This window comes from Lynx canadensis, chromosome B1, assembly GCF_007474595.2.
Source record: "Lynx canadensis isolate LIC74 chromosome B1, mLynCan4.pri.v2, whole genome shotgun sequence".
Classification (NCBI taxonomy): domain Eukaryota; kingdom Metazoa; phylum Chordata; class Mammalia; order Carnivora; family Felidae; genus Lynx; species Lynx canadensis.
In genome coordinates this window covers 26,238,682-26,250,630 of record NC_044306.2, presented here as the reverse complement: position 1 = coordinate 26,250,630, position 11,949 = coordinate 26,238,682, and positions in this window count along the sequence as shown.

The window sequence follows — 11,949 nt, the reverse complement described above, 5'->3', positions numbered from 1 at the left end:
AGCCTCCGAAACATCAACCTTTTACTCAAGTCTTAATACAGGCTCTATTAAAAACAATTACCTCCACCTCTCACCCCTCGACAGCCTCATTATAGACCTCACTTTGAGAACACAGTGAAAAAAACTTAAATATAAATCTTTTTCCTTCCCCACTGACCCCCAGCCCCAACAAGCCTTGAAAGCTTGTTACCTTTAAAGTTAACAGTATTTCATGCATTCCGTTCAAAATGAACATCGAATTATTTCCTGACATGTAACATTTAAGTACAACCAGACATTGAAAATGGCTAGTTTAAATTGCAGCAAGATGTTCCGACTACCTGGGACAACCTATCTGTTCTTGGAATATCAAATGAGCAAAGGTCTCTAAGGAGTGGTGGCATAGCAGAGGGGCAAAGTGCAAAGACTCAAGTGGGACTGCCTAACTCTGAAATTCCCACTGCTTAATCTTTGCCAAGGTAACCTCTCTGTACCTCAACCTTTCCATCTGTAAAATGGAGATGATAATGCCTAGCCTGCAGGATCCTTACAAAGAGGGGTTTAAAGTGCTTTCACAGTGTTCAACAGTAGGTGCAATTCTCATTGTGCCTTAACATCCAGCTCTAAAGCTAGTTCATTTCTTATTTACTGATGGAACTCCTATGTTTCTATAGATCAAGGAGGTAGGGGTAGGCAAACTTTTTCTGCAAAGGGCGAGGCAGTAATATTTTCAGCCTTCCTGACCAGATGGCCTCTATTCTAACCACTCGACTCTGCTACTGCAACACAAAAGCAGCCAGAGACCATATGCAAATAAATGAGCATAGTAGCTATGTTCCAATAAGACTTTACAGAAACAGAAATTTAATTTCACATTATTTTCACATTACAAAGTAGTATTATTCTTTTGATTTTTTTCAACCATTTAAAAATGTGAAAACCATCCTTAGTTCATAGGCCATACAAAAACAGGCAGCAGGCTGGGTTTGACCCATGGTGGTAGTTTGCCAACCCCTGCTCTGGACTAAGAAGCTTATGGGGTTTGGAAGGTTTGTGGGGGCAGGGAGATTTCAAATACAGGTTCGTGGTGCAGAATAATGAGGGAACTTCTAACTATAAGAGGAAAAAAAAACCCTATTTAATGCTGCCATTCGTTCATTAACACTGGACTCAACTATTACTGGGATCCCACATGGCTGGGATCAAACATGTAGGGAGTCACAGTCCCTGCTCTCAAAGAGTCTGTGCTTCTCTATAGCAGTTTAGAAACCGAAAGTCTGCCTTCAAAATACAACACATCCTATCGGGCATGTAGTTCACATGTAAAGTAGCTTCTTCATGACACCACCTGCAGCCCACACCAAACAGCAGTTACCTGTATGTATTCCTCTCAGTAATTTCACTACCTGTTCTTTCCCTCTCCCCCCCAGATTACTGTTTTGCACAACCATTTTGGGGGTAACATTCATGGTGATATACTACAAAGAGCAAGGGAAGTGGTCTTATCTTTAAAAAAATGACCATTTAATCTGGTCTTCAACAATACATCTTCCTTTTAATACATAACGCATTAGGGGCTCCTACGGTTTTTCATTTCAATCCAGGGAGAAACTTGTCCCCAGGAGGCAGATTAAACATCTATCATTAGGCAACAAAAAGACACTTCAGACGTATTTTATCCAAAAGAACACAAAACAAATAAAACACAAAGTACAGTGTTTTGGTATCTATCTCAGTTGGTTCTTAAGACTGTGGATTTGAAATAATACAGCAGGAACCAGCATTGTCATTGCATCCTAACAAGTGAAAATCAGAAAGCAAAGAACTAAACATACCTAATGATTAAGGAAAAAACAAAGGGTTGTTTGTAACTAATAATGATTAATAAATATTAATATCATTATAGTACATAGTATACATTACAATGTTATTAATAATTAAAATGACAAAAATATTTCTAATATTGATGATTTTCTGGACTAGTAAATGGCATTCATCTCTTAGACATCTTCCTTGCAAGAATGAGCAATACTGTATACCCTCAAAGACAACAGAGCACAACAAAAATCAAACAGCAGAAAGCAGTACTCCTGATGTTAAGATTGTCTCATCAGAACAGGCATGATCAGTCTCAGCAAAATCCAAAAAAAAAAAAAAAAGTCCATTTGGCAGAAGGAGTATCAAACTGGTGGGGAGGGCGACAAAGGTTAGGAAGAGAGTGGTGTCAACAAGATGGGAAGGCTGGGAGGAGCCCAAGGCTCACCTCCTCCACAAAAACCATTAAGAAACAACTAACTACAAGCTGACAAAAACAGGGAAAGCTAGGTTTCCCTGCAACAGGGAAAACTCTGAACTACCAAGCAGCAGCAAAAACCCTGCAGAGCTAGAAGACCAAGGAAGGCCGCACAGAAAAGCACAGGCAGCATTTAGCATGTCACCTCCTCTCCCAGCCCCCAGTGGCAGGCGGGTGCCAGGAGGGATTCCCTCAGATATTTCACCCCATGAGAAGAGGGAGAAGAGAACCCCAGGACGCCTCCCTGCCATAGACGTTTGCAGCCTTTGCGACAGACGACCCCGCGGTCTTTGCCAATGCCGATTCCAGCTGTTGCACTTCCTCTGGCCTCCGGGCTGGTGCTGCGGTTGCCGTGAGACCTGCCCCCAGGGGCCCCCACTGCGGCCGCCCACCAGTCTCTGAGATTGGGGCGCCACAGCACCCTGCCATGTGCAGGACCAGAGCTGCCACTGCTCTGTGCCCCACCCCGGGTCACAACTTTGTCCCACCATTACGGGGGCACCTGCTGTTGCTCCATACCCTACCCTCAAAATCCCAAGTCACGCTTTGACTGCCATTACTGGGGCCATGCTGCCACTGCTGTGAGACCTGCCCTCCCCACCCCACCCCTCCCGCCCTCCAAGTCCCAGGTCACGGCTCTGACACCATCTTAGGAGCTAAGCTCCCGCTCTTCTGCAACCTTCCCCCTGGGTCCCAACATGTGGCTTTAGTGGGCCTCCACCAGCGATGTGCTACTGCCATCCTAGGACTGCCCCCACCGGGACCAGAGATGGGACGTTAACCCACCACTCCCAGGCTGTGCTGGGACTGCACTCTCCTCCTTGGACCCCAAGCCACCCAAGCCATCCCTGCACCCTATGATCCCAGGGCCTGTGCGGCTGTATCTCCCTCCCCACCCCTGACCTGAGTCACTGAGAGGAGCCCAAGACTCAAACCCTGGTTTCAGTGGAGATCTGCACATATCTGCACCTTAGACACCAGTGCCACTATGAATGCACCTGTGTCCCAGGACCCCACCCCACTTCTGCTCTGAGCGCCAATATGCCAGTCAAGTGCCCAGAAGTATCCTCTTGGCTAGAAACTTCTCCCACAGGCAAAAGGAGAACTGGAGGACCTCAGCAGCCTTTGCCTCTGAGGATCCCAACAGCCCTAGCCACCACTGCCACCCGCAGGACCTCTGCAGTCTTGGACATGAAGACTGCCTTGATCTGTGCAAACATTGACCTCAGCTAACAAATAGGGCTGTGTGAGTTAGCCACTGTGTTTTCCCAGGAACCAAAGACCCTGCATCCCATCACAGCCACCTTCAGGTGAAAGGCTTTCCCATCAAAGCCAGGCCAAAGAAAAAGCTGGAAGACATGACTACTCCCTCAAATGCACAGACATCAATGTAAAGCCAACAGAAACATGAAAAAGCATGGAAACATGATACCATCAAAGAACACAGTAATTTTCCTGTAACTGAGCCCCCCAAAATAAAGATCTGTGAGTTTCCTGAAAAAGAATTCAAAACAATCATTTTAAGGAAGCTGAGAACGAGTCAAAAGAACACAAATAGGTAACTCAATGAACTCAGGAAAACAACGCATGAACATAAACAAGTTCAAGACGGGGGGAATCATAAAAAAGAACCAAACAGAAATTCTGGAGCTGAAGAATTCAGTAGTCCCTCCTTACCCACGATTTTCCTTTCCACAGTTTCAATTATCTGTGGTTAACCGCAGTCTGAAAATATTCAATCAAAAATTCCAGAAATAAATAATCCCTAAGTTTTAAATTGCGCTCTATTCCAAACAGTGTGATGAAATCCCAAGCTGTCCTGCTCCATCCTCTCTGGGATGTGAATCATCCCTCTGTCCAGCATACCCACACTGTATATGCTACCCCCCACTAGTCACTTAGTAACCATGTGCATTACAGATGGACTGTGGCGGTATTGCAGTGCTGGTGTTTAAGTAACCCCCCCAAATTACTCAGTAATAGCCCGAAGGGGTAAGAGTAAGGATACCGGCAATTCAGAGAAGCCAAAGAAAAGCCATAAAGCACTTCCTTTTAAGTGAAAAGGTGAAAGTTTCTGACTTAGGAAGGAAAGAAAAAAAATTATATGCTGAGGCTAAGATCTACAGTAAAAATGAATCTTCCATCTGTAAAATTGTGAAGAAGGAAAAAGAAATGTGTGCTAGTTTTGCTGTTTCATCTCAAAGTGCAAAAGTTAAAGCCACAGTGTGTGGTAAGCGCTTAGTTAGGATGGAGCAGGCACCAGACTTATGGGTGGAGGACACGAACAGAAAATATGTTTTGACTGATGGCCACACGTTACACCAGAAAGCACCAAGGCTGTAGAAAGACTTCAGAAGAACTGAAGGACCCCCAGTCTTTGCCTCGGAGGATCTCAGCAGCCTTAGCCACCACTGCCACCTGCAGGACCTCTGCAGTCACAACAGTGGGAGCTTGGCCCCTCCAATGATGGGCGATCCTCTAAAACAAGTGACACCAAGCACTTTACTGCAAGTAACTGATGATTATTACAGAGATTCAATAATAGGTTTGTACTAAAAAATATAAAAATTACTGGAGAGGCTGCGACGACCAGTGAAGAATCTGCTGCTATATTTCTGGCAGAGTTGAAGCAGTTGGTTAAAGAGAAAGGATCCCATCCAAAGCAAGTCTTCAACTGCAATGAAGCCAGGCTCTTCTGGAAGAAGACGTCCAATAGCACATACAGCGCCTTCCTAAAAGCACAAGAAGGGTCCCAGGGCATAAAACATAGAACGGCAGGTTAACTCTGTACTATGTACGTGGCAACACTGCAAGGCAGATGATAAAGGCAGGCGCAGCGTGCAGAGAACCCATGCACTCTCAAAAACGAAAACAGAAATTATCTGCCTGTGTTCTGGCAACACAATCAGAAAGCATGGGTGACAGTCATCCTCTTTTGGGAGTGGTTCCACCAGTGCCGGTGCTTGCTTCATCTCAAAAGTGAAAAAGATACTTGGAAGAGGAAGGGTTGGAACCTAAAGTCCTGTTAATAGTAGACCACGTACCTGGCCATCCTGAATTGGTTTGCTAGGAAAATGAAATGTTGAGGTTGCATTTTAACCACCAAATGCAACCTCACTGCTTCAGCCCCTCGGCCAGGGCATCATTTGCTTTGTGAAAGCCACGTACACCTGCCTGGTATTTGACTGCATTCAACCATCAATTGATGCAGACCCTAATCTGGATATGATGCAGGGCTGGAAATCACTCACTACGGCTGATGCAGTAACATTTCATCAAAACTGCAATGGATGAGGGGCGCCTGGGTGGCTTGGTCGGTTAAGCGTCCGACTTCGGCTCAGGTCATGATCTCATGGTCTGGGAGTTCGAGCCCCGCGTCGGGCTCTGTGCTGACAGCTCAGAGCCTGGAGCCTGTTTCGGATTCTGTGTCTCCCCCTCTCTCTGCCCCTCCCCTGTTCATGCTCTGTCTCTCTCTGTCTCAAAAATAAATAAAACGTTAAAAAAAAAAAAAAACTGCAATGGATGAATTAAAACCAGAAACTGTAAATGCCTGCTAGAACTTACCAAGTGAGATAGTGGATAATTTTTTTTAAGTTTATGTATTTATTTTGAGAGACAGGAGAAAGAGAGAATCCTAAGCAGGCTCCACACTGTCAGCACAGACCCCGATGCAGGGCTGGAACTCACGCATGAACCATGAGATCACGACCTGAGCCGAAATCAAGAGTCTTAGGCTTAACCGACTGAGCCACCTAGGCACTCCTGGGGATAATTTTAAAGGCTTCCCAGGGACTGATGGGGAAGTTAGGAAAATCATTCACACAGCAAGACAAGGTGTTGTAGGAGGAACTACCCACATTCTTGATGAAGTGGAAGAATATACTGAAGGCCATCAAGGAGTGTTAACAAATGAGGAATTAGAAGAAATTCTGGAATCATCTATAGAAGAGGAAGAGGAAGTGAGAAGAAAAGCTAGTAAAAACTATATAAAAGGGGCCAGCCAGATGCCCGAGGCTGGATACTCCCCTTGCATACTTTTGGCTTCTGTAATCTTGTTTGCCTCCTGTATCTACCAATTGCCTGGATAGTACCACTGGTAAGTGCCCCCTCCCCTTTTTCTTTTGTCTCTCAAACCCCTACCATCCCAGCCACAAAAGGAGGCCGATGCCAAGGTTCAGGGCTCAGCCCTTGGAGGTGACTCCACTGGGCCGGCACTGGTGTACAATAAACAGTCTTTTCCTGATTCCCTGAGTGCATGTGGCTTGTCTCTTCCTGGGCGCCAAGTACTTGCTGTAACAGAAGAGGAAACTCAAGCAGAACCAGCAATGTAGACATTCCCAAAATGTGCTGAAGTGTACAGAACTGCATGGACATTAAAGGACAAAATTACGGAATACAATCCTCAGATGGAACACAGCATTAATGTCACCCATATGATCACTGAAGTATTACAACCTCTACAGCAATACTTTGATGACTTACAAAGACCACGCTTTCTGATTACAATGTTCTTCTAAAAGATTTTAGCAAAAAAAAAACAAAAAACAAAAAAAAAAAACCCTTCAACTATCAAAGATCCCCAACCATCGACCTTGTGTGCTCCTGACATCCAACCACTAACATTGTCATGGCTCAATGACCCAGGATCACCCCAAGCAGATGATCCTCCTTCTGACATACTTCCAGAAAGTCAACAATATCTTAACACTAGATCATAGTGCTTATGTCATTCACGTCACTTCAGCTCATCATGTAGGTATTGTGTCATCTCACATCATCACAAGAAGAAAGCTGAGTGCAGTACAGGAAGATATTTTGAGAGAGAGACCACATTCACATAACTTTTATTATAGTATATTGTTAGAACTGTTCTACTTTATTATTAGTGATTGTTGTTAATCTCTTACTGTGCCTAACTTACAAATTAAACTTCATTACAGGTAAGTGTGCATAAGAAAAAACATTGTATAGGGCTCCTGGGTGGCTCAGTCAGTTACACCTCTGACTCTTGGTTTTGGCTCAGGTCATGATCTCACGGTTTGTTTGAACCCCACATTGGGCTGTGCTGATACCACGGAGCCTGCTTGGGATTCTGTCTCCCTCTCTTCTCTGCCCTTTTCCCACTCGTTCTCTCTCAAAATAAACAAACATTTTAAAAAAAACACAGCATATATAGGATTCAGTACTATCTGTGGTATCAGATATTCACTGGACGTTTTAAAATGCATCCCCAATGGATAAAGGGGGCGGGCAGTACTCCTGAGCAATGAAATCAAAAATGCAATAGACAGCTTCAACAGCAGGCTCAATAAGGCAGGAAAAAAAATCTTGAGAACTTGAAGACAGATCTCTTGATAATGTCCAGCCAGAGGATAAAAAAAATTAGCAACAAAAGAGTGGAGAGACAACAGCACAGACTCAGTGTGTGGAAAGATGGTGGCAGAACCTGGGCAGGGTGGGAGGCTCACCCACAGAAAGGAAGGCAGCAAGGAGCACCACTGCTGGGGAGAGAAGACACTTGGAGCTCCTGGTTCAGGCTGCCTACACTCCTCCTGCAGTGCAGATGACACAGCCCACGGAGGCCCAGCCACCTTGGTGATCCTGCACCCAGGTGGCACCCGTGAGTACGGCATTCTGCCACTTCCTGGACCACCATGGGCCAGATGCCCTCCCTTCCAGGCCCCTGAGCTTGGGATGAGGACATGCCGGTCTGGGCCGAGGGGAGGCGCAGGAGCCCTTGGTGCGCAGACCGGTGTGAGCACTGTGCTAGGTAGGGGCAAGGTGCGCAGAGTTACCTCACTGGGGCTTCTCTCATTTGGGTCTCACTGTCCCCACCCCTAACTCCTTTGCTAGAGCTGAGCCCTGAGGGCTTTTGAGGGGTGTGCCCCACCTCCCTGCCCTCAACCTCAATGGTGTGTGCAGATCACCCTTCTGTTTACAGTCCACACCCAGCACCCTGCTCTGGGCCCACGGGACTGGAGGACTGTGACTTTAACGTTCTTATAAGAGTCTAAGACTTGGAAAAAGGGACCTGGATTTGCTACCAGACAGTAGGTTTTGGTTCAGCCATTAAATTTAGCTTCACAACTTAGCAAGTAGGAATGTCAATGCCTGCCTCCCTAGGTTTAAATAAAAGTGTCCTCCCCCCTTTTAAAAAATATCCCTCATATAAATACATTTTTTAAAAGAGAAAGTTTACTCAAACTACAAGATATCAACTGAAACAATATTTGCTTTATAGGAGTCCCAGAAGGAGAAAAAAAGAAAAGGGACAGAAAACTTATTTAATGGCTGAAAACCTCCCAAATCTAGAAAGATATAGTCATCCAGGTACATGGAATTCAAAGATCCCCAAATAGATTCAACCCAAAGAAACCTTTGCTGAGACACATTATAATCAAAATCTCAAAAATCAAAGAAAAAGAGAAAATTGTGAAAACAGCAAAAGAAAAAAAGCCCGATAAGTCCATCAGCAGATTTCTCATCAGAAACCCTGTAGGCCAGAGAGTGTGGGATGATATATTCTAAGTGCTCAAAAAACTGTCAACTGTAGGGGCACTTGGGTGGCTCAGTCAGTTGAGTGTCTGACTTAGGCTCTGGTCATGATCTTGCAGTTCTAGAGTTCGACCCCCACATCAGGCTTGCTGCTGTCAGCGCACAGCTTGCTGTGGATCCTCTATCCCTCTTTGTCTGCCCCTGTCGTGCTTGTGTTCTCTCTCTCTCAAAAATAAATAAACATTAAAAAAAAAAACAAACCAAAAACAAAAAAACTCTGCCTTTAAAAAAAAAAAAAGAAAAAGAAAAAACTGTCAACAGTCAACCAAGAATACTTTATGTATGTAGCAAAGCTGTCCTTCAGAAATGAAGGAAAGATAGACTTCCCCAAACAAAAACAGAGAGAATTTATCACCATTGGACCTGCCTTACAAGAAACGCTAGCGAAATGCTTAACTTTTGAAGTTCAGTTGTTATCAGCTTGCTAAAACAAGACTGGAATAACTATGAGATGTACCATGAAAGTCGCATGGTAATCACAAAGTAAAAGACTGTAACAGATACACAAATGATAAAAAGAAAGCATGCCCTACAAAAATTCATCAACTCACAAAGAAAGAGAGGAAGGAAAAAAAGGAACTACAAACCAATCAGAAAGCAATTAACAAAATGGAGATGGTAAGTCCTTACCAATAATTACTCTAAAAGTAAATGGTTTAAATTCTCCAATTAAAAGACACAGAATGGCTTAATGGATATAAAAACAAGACCTAACTATATGCTGCCAAAAAAGACTCACTTAAGCTTTCAGGGCACCTTCAGGAGCTAAAACTGAAGGGATAGAAATCCATCCATATTCCATGCAAATGCAAAACAAAAGAGAATATAAGTAGCTATACTTGTATCAGACAAAATAGACTTTAACTCAAAAGCTGTAACAAGAGACAAGGAAGGTCATCATATAATGATAAAAAGGGGCAATTCATCAAGCATATTTAACAATTATAAATATATACGTACCTAATATTGAACACCTAAATATATTAAACATTAACAGATCTTAAGGCAAAAATAGACAGCAATCCAATAGTAGACTAGTTTAATACCCCACTTTTAACAATGGACAGATCATCCAGACAGAAAATCAATAAGGAAATAATGGACTTGAGTGATACTTTACACCAAATGGACCTAATAGACATATACAGAATATTTCAACCAAAAGCAGCAGAAAACACATTCTTCTCAAACACACACAGAACGCTCTCTAGGATAGACCATATGTTAAGTCACAAAACAAGTCTCAACTAATTTAAGAAGGCTGAAATCATATCAATTATCTTTCTGATCACAATAGTATGAAACTACAAATCACAGACAGGAGGAAAGCTGGAAAAGTTCACAAATATGTGGAAATTAAATAATACACTTCTGAGCAACCAATGGATCAAAGAAGAAATCAACAGAGAACTCAAAAAATATACTGAAACAAATGGTACATATATAATGGATTATTATTCAGTCATAAAGAAAAAAGGAAATACTACCATTTGCAACAGTGTGGATGAAACTGGACAGCTAAGTGAAATAAGCCAGATGGAAAAAACAAATACCGTATGGTATCACTGACTTACACGTAGAATCTTCAAAAACAAAAAAAGCACCGATTTCATAGAAATATAACAGAATGGTGGTTGCCAAGGGCTAGGGATGAAAGAAATGGGGTAATATATGCCACAGGGTAGAAATTTTCAGTTATAAGAAGTTCTGAGGAATTAATGTACAGCATGCTGACTATGGTTAAATCAATATTGTGTACTTCAAAGTTTCTGAGAGTCGGGGTAGGGCGCCTGAATGGCTCAGTCACATGAGCGTCTGACTTCGGCTCAGGTTATGATCTCACAGTTCAGGAGTTCAAGCCCCGTGTCGGGCTCTGTGTTGACAGCTCAGGGCCTGGAGCCTGCTTCGGATTCTTTGTCTCCCTCTCTCTTTGCCCCTCCCCTGCTCATGCTCTGTTTCTCTCTCTCTCTCTCTCAAAAATGAGTAAACATTTAAAAAAAAAATTTTTTTTAAGTTTCTGAGTGTAGACCTTAAACATTCTCACCAAAAACAACAAAAAGTTCACTATATGAGGTGATGTGATCTTGGTAATCATTCCACAATGTTTATCAAATCATCACACCTACGCTTTACATATATACACTTACATTTGCCAATTATTCCTCAATAGTTTTAAAAAATGAGAAGAGTAAAGCATCACCAAATAAAATATCAGACTAAGCCAAAGGGATATTGAGAGTTTATAGTGCTAAAGGTCTTAAAAAGAAATATAAGTTTGCCAGTACTTGGGTTATTTTACAAAAAAAGAAAAATTGACAAAGAAATTAGAAGTCTGACTTAAAAACAAACAAGGGCGCCTGGGTGGCTCAGTCAGTTAACCGTCCGACTCTTGCTTTCGGCTCAGGTCATATCTCACAGTTTGTGAGTTTGAGCCCCTATGTCATTCTCTCCCTCCCTCTGCACCTCCCCTGCTCATGTTCTCTCTCTCCAAATAAATAAAGCTTAAAAAAATTTAAAAACAAACAAAACAAGAGAGTAATGTTTCTTTGCCATTCTCAGATTTCCCAATTGCAATTTCAGCTGTTGATGAGCAACAGAAGCTGGCAAAAGATAATTATGGTTTTGCTATGACATGAAATTTGAATTCTACAGTAAGGTGGCTATGTGGAAAAAATCACCTAAAATATGTGCCAGTGGACCTCCTGGCATTCACATCTCAATAGTGATTTGCTATTCTCTACTACTCTGCCCTGGCCCTGTAACTCAGCAAGGTACAAAGGAAATTCTTGGAAATTTTCAGTAACTCTTTATGGTATGTTATATGGCACTACTTGGGATTCACAAAAATCTCAGCATATATCCACTTCATCCCCAAAGTTTACAGCATAAATCTAAAACATCTACATTTCCTTCTTTTACTATAACCCATATCAGTGTGTCTAAGGACATCATACTCGCTTATGCCTTGTTATCCACTTGTTATTCTAACTACTACTCAAAGGCAGAATTCTCATTCCTTCTATAGTTTTCTGGAGACAATTCTCAGACTGAGAAAAATGCCTCCTTTTTTCCAATCACCAGTATTGGAAGCCTCTACAAAATTCATTTAATTAATATGTAAA